At 41.8% G+C, this 14,685-nt stretch overlaps 1 long non-coding RNA gene across 1 annotated transcript in view; it reads left to right on the plus strand.

Annotated features, from left to right (window-relative positions):
• The first annotated feature begins 1,328 nt into the window (after positions 1 to 1,328).
• Positions 1,329 to 14,685, plus strand: part of LOC124236641 (uncharacterized) — a 42,371-nt gene continuing 29,014 nt past the window's right edge. The window contains exons 1-2 of the long non-coding RNA XR_006887822.1: positions 1,329 to 1,404; positions 2,675 to 2,742. This is a non-coding gene — a long non-coding RNA (uncharacterized LOC124236641). The remainder of the gene's footprint in view (positions 1,405 to 2,674; positions 2,743 to 14,685) is intronic.

Below are 14,685 nucleotides of genomic sequence, written 5' to 3' on the forward strand. Positions count from 1 at the left end.
GCCTTCCACCTTAATGCTTTGGGGGCTCTGCTTCCTTCCACCTGTAAAGTGAAGGATTTGGGCTGGAATAGCTTTACCTTCCCTGTGAGCTCTGATAGTCTGAGATGGTCTTCCTTAAGCTAAACCTACAACAGCCTGTGAAGCAAAGCCATGGAACAGGGCTTGCATTTTAAAGGGCCTGCTGAATTGGTATGGGTGTTTTCCCTTCTGACGGTGAATCAGAGAACTCCAGACATCATTATTTGATAATCCAGCCAGCTCTGTTCCTGTAATGACTAATGGATGTGTATGCTGTGGTGCCAAGACTCTGCTATAGGTGAGGCATCCTTTAGACCAGGAAGTACATCAAAGGGGGAATCCATGGGATTCAACTGCCTGCCTTCAGTTTTTATGCAGTCGTTGATCAAAAAAACATGAAGAGTGTAGCACATCTTCCCATCTTTGCTTTTAAATTGAGTTCTGCTCTCTCAGCGGGTTGCATGATTTGTTCAAGGCAGCAGAGACTCTGCCTCTGAATATCGAGGGTTGTTTTAAAAGGAATAATTGGCTGGTGTAGACGTCTATATTTAATCTCAATTTAAATATTATTTTATAATAGGCTTTTGTTTCAATGTCCACTTATTCTTTACTGGTAGAGTTATTCCTCATTACACAGAAATTCAATATAGTGAAACTTGAAAGAAGAATTTATAGGTACAGTATTTATTCAATATGTGGTACCTGTTGACTGAATTCAAGGAATGTGCAGACCTCTTGACTGACATTCTAGTAAAAGGACTCCTTCATTTGTTCATTTGTTCCTATATTCTGCTGGTTGTTTTTCTCTCTGTTCTCTCTTCTTCAGTTTCCATGATTTTGCTCATTTTCAAAAGGGAGCAGCTTAGACATGTGCTTGGGTACTCTCTGAACCGACTGTCCCCTAGAAAACATGGGAAAGGAAGATTGGCAGAAAATGGCTGCTTTTTTATCCCAATTTTATTTTTCTGGATAGTTTAGTTCAACCCTTTGCTTTTCCTATAAATCAGCAAGCCATCAGGTCAAGCAAAGAAAAGCCATCAGGTCAAGAACACTTACAGTCACATTTTGATTATTCTTAATTTATCAGAAAGTAAAAATTTAAGGATATACTATTATATTTTTTCTATAGCCTTAAAGTGTAGTTTTTATTATATTTTAAGCCAAACTTACCTCTCCCCACCTCCCTCCCTCATCCTTAGGAATAATATGCCTTTCTTTGCCTCTTCTTGCTGATTCTAAAGAAATCTCACGACACCATGATTCTCACTTAAATTCATGTTGGTCAATCTGTTTCCTTTTTCAGGTCTGCTCTTCAGCCTTTTCCACTTTGTTCTGTGCCTCGGCAGTTGGACAACTTCGTCAGGCTCCCTTACCCCCTGGTTCGAGGTTGGTTTTCCCAATGGGGGTGTTGGCAGGCTGTTAGAGGGAGGGAGGAGACTGAGGCCTGTGTATTTATTGCCCCTCCCCTCTCTTTGAGTGTCCAATCCATTGACTGCATTTCTGGACTATCTTACAGATTCTGTAAAATGTCCCTCTCTTCATAGCCTCTTTGTTGCCAAATTCCAGCAGCCACCTTGCCCCTCAGGCTAATGGGTATTAGCAAGGACCACTGATACTAACTCTGCATTATCCCTTGATGTTCCCTACCCCCTACACCCTGTTGTAGACAGGCCCTTTATTAAACTTTCCTCAAGTTGTTAAATTGGAATGTGCCATCTGTTGCTTGCTGGGGCCCTGACCGATAGAATAATTCAATGAATGCTTATTTTACTGGGAGGTAGTATGGTATAATGGTTGTCTTACATTTGGCATCAGACTAATCTAGGTTTGAATACATCCCCATCACTTGCTGTTTGGCCAATGCCCAGTTAGGTAAGCATGCAGGATAGGTTGCAGAGAAACTGAAGAAAAGACCTGGAGATGGCAAACAAGACATATAGGTTTATTGGGATTTACTCACAGGGAATGTCCAGTGGCGGCTGGCTGGATGGAAGTGTACACCTGCTACCAAAACTGTGAGAGACACATGCTTAAGTAGGCAGAGGAACAAAGGCTGCATGCTTGCCAAGGGGCAGGGACCTTGTATGACCTGCATTCCAAGGACCAGAGCTCCCCCTGGAGGGCCTCCGTGTTCCCTCAGACTCCAACGGTCTTTGTGCTAACTGTCCCATGAGAAACAGCTGGGTTGGCCAAACCCGGGACTATTATCAACACTCATCATGAGTGTTGGTGTGTAGCCCACACAAGGGGCTTCAAGGACGCATGGCAGCTGTTAAAAGGCATACAGGCTAGTTCCTTTACACTTACTAACTCAGAATGGAGATTATTTAACCACTCTGAGCCTCAGTTTTCTCAAATTTAAAGTGGGGATGATATTACCTACTTCACAGAATTGTTACAAAATATGTGTGAGTACTCAAAATGTTAATTATTATATTAGTTTAAATATAAATTAAAATGTATATAATGTTTTAATTTCCCCTCAATTTACACTGAATAATTTCCTCACTGGTAAGTCTTGAGCAACTACAAAGCAGTCATTTTTAGTTCCTCTACACTTTGTGCTGTGATCTTTGTGTTTCAAATTATGGGAATACCCTCTTCCCTTGCGCCCCACAAGTTCCTGCTTGTCTAAATGACACTTTGTCTCCCACAGATGGTCCTGGATGCTCTGGTCATCTTACCGCAAGTCTGTGGAACTTTCAGATGACTCTTCTTCAAATGGTGAGTGTTAGACATAAGGGGTCCCTGGTGAAGTGAAAATCTTTGCTGGTGTCTTAACTCTGCGCATTGGCTGCTGGCTGCTCAGGTACTCTGAATCATTGGGTAATCCACTGCTTTACAGGATAGCTATTTTTTGTTTCTATCTTCTTTAAACTATATCTCTAAATTGTTATGAGAGCACTGGCTAAGCCCAGAGAGGTGTTTCAAGGATTAGCTAATTGATTATTTTAAATGCTTTGAAACTGGCAGATAGTTTAGTAAGAAGAACAGGCTAAATAATTTTTGCAGGCTCAATGGGAGTACAAAGTGTACCAAATGACTCTTCTAATTTGCTTTGGTATCTGGTAGGACTTGCTTATTGTATAACGTGTCCCATCAAAATGAATTATATATGTTATTGCATTTAAAACATGACCTGGGGAAATGCTTTAAGATAAAAAGAGATGTTTGGAAAATACACAAAGCTTTTGTCAAATGGAGTTTCAGATACTGAAACCACTGGGATTTTTTTGATTCCAGAGAAGCCCTGTGACACATGACTCAGTAACATTTGTTTTTTAAGGGCCTGCTGTGCATCAGGGCTGGATGTGGTAGTCATGGTTCCCAGCCTCAAAGGGCCATGTACTAGAAGAGGAGACAGCTATATAGACAGTCAAAACCTCTTAAAAGCGTGCAATAGGGGCTAACATGGATGAATATACAAGGTACAGAGTGACAAAATCAAGTGATAATTAACTCAATCTGAGGGAAATCAGGAAAGATTCAGAAAGGAGGAGGGTCTTGAGTTGGTCTTTAATGACAAGTGAAATTTGCCAAATAAAAGAGGTGAAGGACTTTCCAGACAGAGGGGAACAGCACATGAAAAGTTTCTCTCTCCTTGTTTCATTGAAACATCTGTTAAGAGTTTCTACTTCCTCTTTTTCTAGCTCTATCTTATTCTTTGCACATAGTAGATATTCAATTAACAGTTGTAAGAGGATAGTAGTGGGTGGTGAGATTATCGGCAGTGATTTCAATTTTGTTCATTAGATTTTTCTTTATTTTCTGTAATAAATGTGTCTTCCTTTTGTGATTAGAATATTCTAAAATATTCAGGGAATGGTTGTCTCAGTCTGTGGCTGCATTGGAGTTGAAGATTATTGTAGTCAAAGAGGTCGGTGAACTTTGGGCTTCAGGACAGTTGTTCACCTGGTCAGGCGAAGGCTCGAGACTGTGGCAGGTATCACTGGAAAGGAAGCTGGAATGGTAGGTTGTGATCAGAAATTTGGACTTTACGTTGCAGACAGTGGGAAACCGTTGAAATGATTAGGCAGGGGAGTGCTGTGCAGAGTCCTCTGGCAACACTGTAGAGGTGAACTGGCTGTGGAAGAGATTGGAAAGAAAAGGACCAATTGGGACACTTTTATAATCCAAGTGGAAAGTATTGAAGGTTTTCATGTTTGGGTAGGGTTGGGGAGAAGATAATGAATGTGGTATTAGACAGGACAAATTTGAAGTGTCTGTGAGCTAGTCTACAGGAAGGCCAGTAAGTATTTGGAACTCCCCAAGGTTGAGGAGTCACCATAAAACATTGCTGCCACCAGAGACCTTAGAGACTTGGAGGAGAGGATGCTGTCTGGAAACCCAGGGGGGAAGTGAGGAACAGGCACAGCGTGGTCGGAAAGGCAAGAGGAAAACAGAAGAAAATGGTGCTGTAAAAACCATCAGAGAAAAGGAGGGAGAGGTGGTTCAGAAATGAGTGATTATCTAGTCAGGGAGTAGATTATTTTCCTTTCTCCAGACATATCTCTTCCCCCCTGCCTTCAGGTTTCTACTCAAAAGACATCTTTTTGAAAATGCCTTCCCAGCCCACCTACTAAAAACAGTACCCTTTATCACTCCATTCACCTTCCCTGAGCACTGTTTTAAAGATTTTATTTTTTTCCTTTTTCTCCTCAAAATCCCCCAGTACATAGTTGTATATTCTTAGTTTTGGGTCCCTCTAGTTGTGGCACGTGGGATGCTGCCTCAGCATGGCTTGATGGGCAGTGAGACGTCCACGCCCAGGATCTGAACTGGCGAAACCCTGGGCCGCCGAAGCGGAGCACGTGAACTCAACCACTCGGTCACAGGGCCGGCCTCCCCGAGCACTGTTTTAAAACATAGGTTTTACTATTGTTCGGGTATAGTGAGGCTACCAGATCAGGAGATCATTGCCATTGAAAAGATAGTTTGTTACTCACAGTTCCCAAGAGGAAGGGACATGCCATGCCATGCAGGGCCACACGGGGAAGCACCAGGGTCAGTGAGAAGGCAGAGGGAGAGGTGGGAAATGTGGTCAAGAGGCTTTATTGTGCTTTCCATGGGAAGGAATAGGCGAGGCAGGATAAGCAGGTTTAGGAGTGGCTAGTTTGAGCGCCAATGGTGGGCTTTTGGGCTTAGGAGCTGTCCCTAGCTGTCTGATCCCTGGCCCTGGGGTGATTAGGGCAGAAGACTGTGACCTGAGCGAGGTGGTTGGAGTAAGGGTTTCAGACTGGCTGGTTTGCGTATGAAAGACGTGCTGGAAGGCGAGGTGTTTACTGTCTCTAGGAGTTGGCTATCCCTGGGACGAGTAGTCTTCTCAGGGTCAGTAGGACCCCAGAGGTGAAAACATCAGAATAAAAAGATGTGCTTAATACAAGAACCACCTAAACACTGCATGTTTATTTGTTTGTGGAGCACTGCCAGAGCTGGGGCTAGGGTGAGGTGAGCGAGGCATTCTCCTTGGGTACACAATGAAAGGGGGAATACCAAAAAACTCAGTAATCAAGGTAAATAATATATTAATATTTTAAAAAATCAAAATGAATACAAAAATATACATGATGAACAAATATCAAAATTTTAAGTAGAGACAACATCAATAACAGTGCTGTGCTGAGCCATATTGGAGCCGGAAACAAGAGGAAAAATCACTAATACAGATCTGATCTCTCTCTCTTTTTTTTGAGGAAGATTAACCCTGAGCTAACATCTGCTACCCAATCCTCCTCTTTTTGCTGAGGAAGACTGGCCCTGAGCTAACATCTGTGCCCATCTTCCTCTACTTTACATGTGGGACGCCTACCACAGCATGGAGTGCCAAGCAGTGCCATGTCCGCACCTGGGATCCGAACAGGCGAACCCTGGGCCGCCGAAGCGGAACATGCAAACTTAACTGCTGCACCACTAGGCCAGCCCCCCCATCTGTTTGATTTTTAAAACTGCTGCATTAAAATTATTCAGCCTTAAAAAGAAAGGAAATTCTGACACATGCTACAATGTGCGTGAATCTTGACGCTAAGTGAAATAAGCCAGGCACAAAAAGACAAACGCTGTGTGATTCCACTTACGTGAAATAGTTAGTCAAAATCATAAAGACAGAAAGTAGAACAGTGGTTGCCAGGGGCTGGGGGCAAGGGGAATGGGAAATTATCATTTAATGGGTATAGAGTTTGAGTTTGGGAAGCTGGAAAGAGTCCTAGAGATGATGGTGGTGGCTGTCCAACGTTATGACTGTATTTCATAGCACTGAACTGCACACTTAAAAATGGTTAAGATGGTAGATTTTATGTTATGTATATTTTACCACAGTAAAAAAAGGAAAAAAACCCACTATTGCATTAAAATGTTGCTTATGTTGATTACTGAGTTTTTTGGCATCCCTTTACATTTTTCGCTTGCCTCAGCCTGATCCTGGCCCTGGGGAGCACTGTGGGAGGAGCTGGGTGGAGGGAGGAAGGTGGGGAGGGGAATCAGGAGCTGAGGTTTGGCTGTCCTCCTTCAAAGGCAATGTGCCTTTTCTACTTATTATTGGTTTCGAGCCATTTAGTTTAAATGATAAGAGGAACTATATTAGTTAAGAAACGCAGGGCCGGCCCCGTGGCGGAATGGTTAAGTTCACGTGCTCTGCTTCGGTGGCCCAGGATTTCACTGGTTCGGATCCTGGGCGTGGACATGGCACCGCTCATCAGGCCATGCTGAGGTGGCATCCCATATAGCATCAACCAGAGGCGCTCACAACTAGGATATGCAACAGTGTACTGGGGGCCTTGGAGGAGGAGGAAGAGGAGGGGAAGGGGCAGGAGGAGTTGGAGATTGGCAAGAGATGTTAGCTCAGGTGCCAATCTTTAAAAAAAAAATTCTAGAAGTCACCACTGCTGGGGTTGATTTAGTGACAGTGTAGTTGGATCTAATGGTCTCTCTGGTTGTTTATTGGTTTTAGGGGAAGGAGCAGGACCATATACATCCTTTATGTCATGGAAGCTCAAACTTTTTCAGAAGCACACCTCCCAATAACTTCTTAAGTGTCATTGCTCATTCCCGCATCAAATGGTACCCTGTCCACCAGCCGCAAAGGAGGCTGAGAAAGCAAGGGACAGAGTTGTCCGGACTGACTAGGACCAATCCTGATCCGTTGCCTGTGTCTGGGCATAGGACCTTTGGAGATTGAGGTTCTGTTAGGAGGGAAGCAAGAAGAAAAATGGACATTGTGAAAGTAATTAACCCATGTCTGCCACAGGGTCCTTGACTACTGACACCTTTCACAGAAACTAGGATTTTGGTACCTTGGCATATTTACATATTTTTTCCTCTTGCAAGTCTAGTAAGCATTTTCTTCATTGCACTGTGTGGTATCTAGGCCATTGTTTTTATGGGCTTAAAACCCTGAGCTATTAAACGGTAAGCCTGTGGTACTGCTGGGGGATCCATCCCTCTAGCCTTTAGGAATGATTAACACAGAAAGCATTAAAAATATGGCTCATGTTCTATTCAAATGACTTAGAATTGCTTGGTGTTTATCCTTTCTTCCTGCTGGGCCTTCTGTCCAGTGTCCTCATCTCATCACTGCAGACAGATGACTTTCCTGGGGTGATGGGCCAGGGAAATGGATCATTGCATTTTTCTCTTTAACTCACACTGGATACGCAATCTGCTATTTATTGATTTAGAAAACTTCCTGTCTTGGATTTTTAAGATCCAGCCAAATGGGATGGAGATATCTGAGGTCTTACAAGATTTCATTAAAAATGATTATACAAATTCCGTAGTCTAGATGTCCCAAGTTCAAATCCACATCTGGCATTCCCCAAATATTTTAATATGGAAGAAGTAGGTTCACTAATACTGGAAAGTAAAAAGAAATGGAGAAAAGATCCAAAGAAGTCACATGTAAGTTGAGATGTGTGCGGGGAAGGGGGACCCTGCCTGGGTGGTGGTGGTGGAAGGATGGTCCATGCTGATGATGGATAAGCACTTTGGGGCTCCGTATCAGTGTCGATTGCCACTTGTTTCTTCACCTTTTTCTTCTTCTGCTTCCCTGTGTCACAGTGAATTCAGAGCCTCCATTTCTGGTTCCCATGATTGCCCTCTCTAGTAAGTTTGCAAGGGAGGGTCTTCATTTTATGCAAATATAGCACAGCTGTACATTGTACCATGTTTTATGACAGATCCCTAAAGTTAGATGAGTCCTAAAGAAGTAACTTAGTCTAGAACATTTTGCCTTCTCCTTTGCAAGATCCCTCAGAGATCTTCATATGAACTGTCAGAGAGACCTTGGCAGGGCTGATCCGAACTACATTCATTGCAAGCTAAATTTAAAAGCCCTGATAAATATATAATTGCATGTGGTGGCTTTCTAGGCAATGTACTAAGAAAGAGGCTCAGATCTGTCTTCTAGACACTTAAAATCTAAAATGAAAAATAAAGTATAGAGGAGCCAGCTGGTGGCACAGTGGTTAAGTACACACATTCTGCTTTGGTGGCCTGGGGTTCGCTGGTTCGGATCCCGGGTGTGGACATGGCACTGCTTGACAGCCATGCTGTGGTAGGTATCCCACATATAAAGTAGAGGAAGATGGGCACAGATGTTAGGTCAGGGCCAGTCTTCCTCAGCAAAAAGAGGAGGATTGGCGGCAGATGTTAGCTCAGGGCTAATCTTCCTCAAAAAAATAAATAAATAAAATAAAGTGTAGAATAATTGATGGGAGTGACTGTTCTAGTTCTTGTCTACAATGCACAGACTTTATTATCATTATCATTATTATTATTCAAGAGTGAGAAATGGAAGAACTTTCTCACCAGTTCTGCAATGACAACCTAAGAACGCCTTGCTTCTTGCTCAGAACATTTCCTTGCTTGCGTTGACCCTCAGCTTAAGAAATCAACCAATCCAAGGATGCACCTGCTTCTGATATCCTAAGTAAGAACTCTAAGCCCAACCTGCCAGCTATGAAGAATGGACACTCACTTTCCCTCATGAGACACTGTTTCAGAGTTTGCATGGTGTTCTCTCTTGCTTCAGTAGTTCAATAAAACTCAAAGTAATACTAAAAAATAAAACTCAAAATAAAGTTTGCTTATATCCTTATAAGGGCTTTTCCACATGGATACATTAAAATAAATACATCTTTTAAGAGTCTGGAGGAAGGTTGTGAGTGAGGCTGAAGACTGAGGAGCAAGTCCGCTGATGTTCATACACGGTCTGGATCTGCGGACCAGGCAGCGTGGTTGGGTGCTTTTGAATATTCCAGCCTTTCTTGATCGGGGCACCTACTGTTCCAGGTTCTTCCGGGTGTCCCCAAGGGAGCTTCTTGCAGAATCTTTTCGGTATGGTTTTACAATTCCTGGCACAAATATTTGTTGGATGATCAAAGGCCTGAATGCCAGGTTTCTCTGGGCCTAAAGAAGACCCTTAACATTTCTGAGGACCTGTCTGGAGATATTCAAGAATCCCCAGATCTGCCAACCCCTCTGTAGCGTACAATTCCCTCACAAAATGGGTGTTTTTTCCACTAACTGGAGCAGTCACTGAAATGGTTTCAGGATTCCCCTCTGCCCTGCTTTCATATAGAGCATACTGTGGACTCTTTCAAGTCCTAGATCCAAGTTCATTGCCAAATTTAACATTCTGCCCTTTAACATGTCCAAAACTCCCATGGGAACTCAAGCCGCATTCCAATACCTCCAATGAATCTCTGGGGACTTGCAAATTATGTTCCAAGTACTGGGTCTTTTTCATTCATCTTGCAGCATTTACTCTGATGCTATAGGCCGGCACCTTGTCTATTTTGTGGCAACTGCTCTGGCCCACTGTGGCAATGTCCCTTTTGCTGCTTGTTTTGACAGTGGCTCCTATATGGCTGATGTCCACTGAAGGCATTGCTGAAGCTGGTACCTCTGTTGCTGGTACCAGCCAATACCTGTGCCCAGGAAGCCCGATGCCAATGCCTGGTGATGAGGCCCTGTTATCAGGAGGGCTGGTTCCCAGGCCACAGAGCTGCCAGCACCAGCACTGGGATGCCTTTTCTCAGAGATTATAATTTTGTAGTTTTTCTTCTCCACAGGCACCCTTCCTTCCTTAACCAAGCCGAAGTACAAAATAATTCAAGATAGAAGAATCAGAAACCCTTGTAGCATAAAAATGTACAAGAGAAATGTTAAGAAGAGGTCATTTTAGGCAATGTGAAAGGTCTGGTAGTCTTGACGGTTTTTGTATATGTGATATACCAAACTTGGGGAGTTTATTGCTTCTTCAATTTTAAGAAGTAATTATATTCTATCCTGTGGCTAAACCGTAAAGCCAGCATGTAAAAAAAAATCGAAAATAGACAAAATCACTCTTGAAATTCTCTTAAATTGCTTGTAGACTAAGTATACATGGCCATCTCTACAATGAAGACTGACATACTGTCTTTCAATAAATCTAACACAGCTGGCTTTTCCACTGGCATTGAAACAAACCCTTACTTTTTGACTGACTGCTAAAAGTCATCGACTTGGGTGTAGGGGTCATGTTATATCAGATATATAGATCTTTAAATACTGTAATCCTGTGGAACCCAGTAAGATGTTCACACTATGAGAGCCATAAAAACTGAGCCAACTAAGGGAAAAAATGTGGTGCATCCACTCCTTTAGTGGAATAATAATAATAAAATTATCATTTATTAAAGACAGGCTATTGGCCACTCTTTTAAGCACTTTGCATGTATTAATTCATGTAATTCTTAACAACAAACCTGGAAAGTGTTTACTATTATTATACCCATATTTTAAAAAGTAAAACTGAAGCCCAGGGAGGTCAGGTGACTCGCACAGTTAGAAAGTGGCAGAGCTGGAGTTTGAACTCAGGCAGCCTGGCTCGAGCACTCCTGCTCTTAGCTGCTTTGCTCTACAGTTTTAACCATGATTGCACTACTTAAATATGTCTTTTTTCTCTCTCTTTTTGCTCTGGGCAGGGTGGAATTTACCAATTTAAATGTTTTTAATGATGTAACTCCATTGTCCTTTCTTGTAGCAAAAATCCGAACTATACCAAAAGGCATAAAGTATATAAAGAGATGATGTCACGTGTTCTCACCCTTAGAAGAAATATTAATGGTTTGTGCATTTTTTTCTCTGGGATTTCTCTTATGCGTGCACACACATATTTTGTTTTTGTTTTTTTGTTTAACATATATTTTACTCTAATTTCCTTTTTTAATCATCAATGTCATAGACATCTTTCTATGTCAGAATATGGAATTCCACCTCCTCCTTTTAAAGAGCTGTTTTAGTAGGCACATATTATTCCACTGCATAAATAAACCATAATTTATGTTTTCATATTCCCTTACTGATTGATAGGTTTAAAAAAACGTTTGCCAGATTTTTACTCTTATAAACTCTGTAGCAAATATGCTCATTTGTTCTCCTAGTATTTTGCGGATTTATTTTTTAGCTTTAAATCTTTAATCTACATGGAATTTATTTTGTGCAGGAGGTGAGGTGGGGATTACAGTGATTTCTTGACTTTCCTCATTCAAATGATTACCCACCTGAAGAGATTCGGTCTCCAGACACCCAAGTAAACACGTTGCATCTGTTATAGAAATACATTGAAAATTGTAATGAGAGGAATCTCTGTGGTGGAAAATAGTAGGTAGTGTGTTGGGGAGACGTCTCAGGAACAGCAGGCTCGATCAACGTGGACCAGAGCAGGGAGTTCTGCTTTCAGGTTGGAATGCTGCATTTTAATTAGCAATATTACTCCCAAATGTTTAGCTGCAACAGTGGGGGGATTAGAGACCCCTGCTTGCTCATCATAATTCAGAACCTGCACATCAGAGTGTCTAATTAGATCTTCTCTCTTTTGAAAGGTCAGCCAATAAAATTGTCATGTTGTGTCATTCAAGGTCTAGAAGTTACTCTGCTATAAGCTTGATGGATTTTTTTTTAAAGTTAAAAAGGCCTGTTCATGTCTAGTGTCTTTTAGCAACCTTTGCTAGACTAAGATTCTGGCAGGCCATCATGCAAAGGATCTCTGAAATCTTCAGCCACTTAGAACAATTCTTGTCCTTTATGTTATTTTTCTTTATCACTTTGACACTATGTTGGGGAGTGCTTCTATATCATAAGCCAATTGGTGTATTTTCCTATTCACAAAGAAAACATTTAATTCAGTCTTTGTTTTGGTTCTTGGATTCTGTAATTGAATATTACTTTCAATTAATTTCTATGGGTAAAAATCCCCCAAATAAGCTATGCTCTTCTGGAAATATTATCATCATACAGAAATTAACGGAGCTAGATTTTCTCAATTTTATTGCTTGACTGTAAGTGAAGTAAGTTAGGGACCTATCTTAATTATTTTGAGCCACTAGGATCTTAAATAGAATTCTGTATGGGGTGACAAGTTCAGGAGGAAAAAATGTGAATTACGGGCAACCCTTCTATATGACAGTTGCTGCTGTTTCGCTCCACTTACTCAGCGCCTAGGAGAGGGGCTGCCTCCTGGGTTCATCAGACCTCACACCAGCTTTCTCGATGCTCAGACCTGTTGGGCTTTTAGCCTAAGGGTCTGAGACTAAGGGGAGGGGGTATTCAAAGCTGAAAATTATCATTTCTCCTATTTCAGGTATATTATGAGTTAAATTAGCTTTTGTGGGGGTATCAAGAAAATCTTATCACTACTAACAATGCTATTTTCCAAAGTCTAGTTGCATCAGAATCACCTGGGTGTTTAATCAAATTGCGGCTTGTTGGATTCCATCCCAGAACCAGAATCTCTGGTGGTAGAGGTCAGGGATCTATTTTTAACAAGCCTTCTATGCAATTCATTTGTGCATTAAAGTTTGAGAACATTTGATTCATTATATTACTTCTATGGGAAAAATGTGCTCCCAGTTCTAACCAGTGGACTTCGAAGTGTACCTTTGGAATTAGTGTGTGGGTACATTGGGGCTTGCCTGTGTGTGCCACTGATTAGTGGTCTGGATGACAGTTACACTTTAAAAGTGTAGAGCTAACAACTGGTGAATAGATTATGGCTCAGGGTATTTAGGTTAATTAAGTTCTAAGGCAGGGAGCAGGGGACTACGCAAAGAGAGAATTCCTGCCAGAATTAAAGCACAGAATAGATATTCAGCTAGGAGGTGAAGCTGCAAGAATGGTTTAAACATCTGTACCTAGATGTACTTAGATCAGCCGGTTGCTCTGCCTGTGGAGATTTTCATAAGATGACTCAAACCCTTTTCTACATCCCCTGGAACGTCCAATGCCCTTTCTAAAATTTCTGCAAATCCTGGGCAACTTACCTTCCCAGGGTTGCTTCTGGGGGAATCCCTTTTTTCAGCTCTGTGTCTTGTAATGGTCCTTTGTCTCTGTTCTGTATGGCAGGCCCCTTCTTGATCCCTCCAGCAACAAGGAGTTGTTTCATTAGTCAGAATCTTTACAGAGGAGTGTGGAATCAAAAGGCAGGAGTCACATTGCCACATCACACATCACAGAATACAAATTACAGTCGTGTATTAAACATTCCTGTCCTTAAAGGTATTTTTGGTGCCGCCATCACAGGGGTATGTCTTGCTGGTCAAGCCACTCGCTGGCCTCTCTCCATCTTGCTGGCTCCCCTATCTCCTTTGTCTCAGCCATCTCTCCAAGTTTGCTCTCAGGTACTCCAAATTCTTCTCACTCTTTTGTTCGGAAAACCTCAACTCTCTCAAGCCCCCACTCCCAAACTCACCCCTATGGACAACCTTTGCATATCCAACACCAACCAGGGTGCTTGGCTGAGCAAAACGGCCACCCAGCCTTTTCTTTAACAGAATCCATCCTCCTTAGAATATAATTTTGGGATTTAGTAGAATTTCTCTAAAATCTATTATATATTTCTTCCATGGACAAATGAATTCTGTCTAGGCTCTCCTGAATGCATCAAAGCTAAGAAAGAATCTTTTCTTCCTACATCATTAAAGAATCTTTTTTGTTGAGAGATGCTCATCTGGAAAAAGTTAAGCAGAATTTTTACAAGGTTTTAAAATGCAGGTGCACATCAGTGTGCTGCCGTTAGTTAACCTCATCAGTCTTTACAATGGCATTACTGACATGTTTAGGAATAGAGCATCTATATTTGTAGCCAAATAAAGGAAAGCAGAATTATTTCCCACTCGCCAGCCAAAAAGAGTGCTACTGCTTCCAGGTGAGTGGCATCTGCAAGGCCATTCAGGGCATTCTGTGTCATAACTCATATTTTGAGAATAAAGGGAGAGAGTTAAATTGTTTTCAGGATGGTTTGCTTTCTTGCTGTCTTATCTTTTGTGTATCTGAGAGCTTTCTGTTTTGCTTGAAATGGAAAGTCACTTCCCAGATGACAGATCCTTTTATTTAGTGCTCTTATTTTCTTGGTAAGTATTCTGAATTTTTTCCTATTAATTTCTATTTGAATGCACAGTGATTCTCAATTGGTGAGAAAATTATGATCTCATAATCTCTTTTCCTTGTACTTGCTGAATGATTAGCCTCATTTGCTGTGTGAGTTCCACTTCACGGTTGTGAAATGATGACTCTCCCTGACTCTGGCTAAGCATGTCGGCTTGATGGCTTTGACCTTTTCCAGGAAAACAAGGGAAATGAAAAGATGTGACATGTGTGTAAATTGTCACTCAAATGGGGTTATTTTGGAGA

The sequence above is a fragment of the Equus quagga genome, chromosome 3, assembly GCF_021613505.1.
Source record: "Equus quagga isolate Etosha38 chromosome 3, UCLA_HA_Equagga_1.0, whole genome shotgun sequence".
NCBI lineage: Eukaryota > Metazoa > Chordata > Mammalia > Perissodactyla > Equidae > Equus > Equus quagga.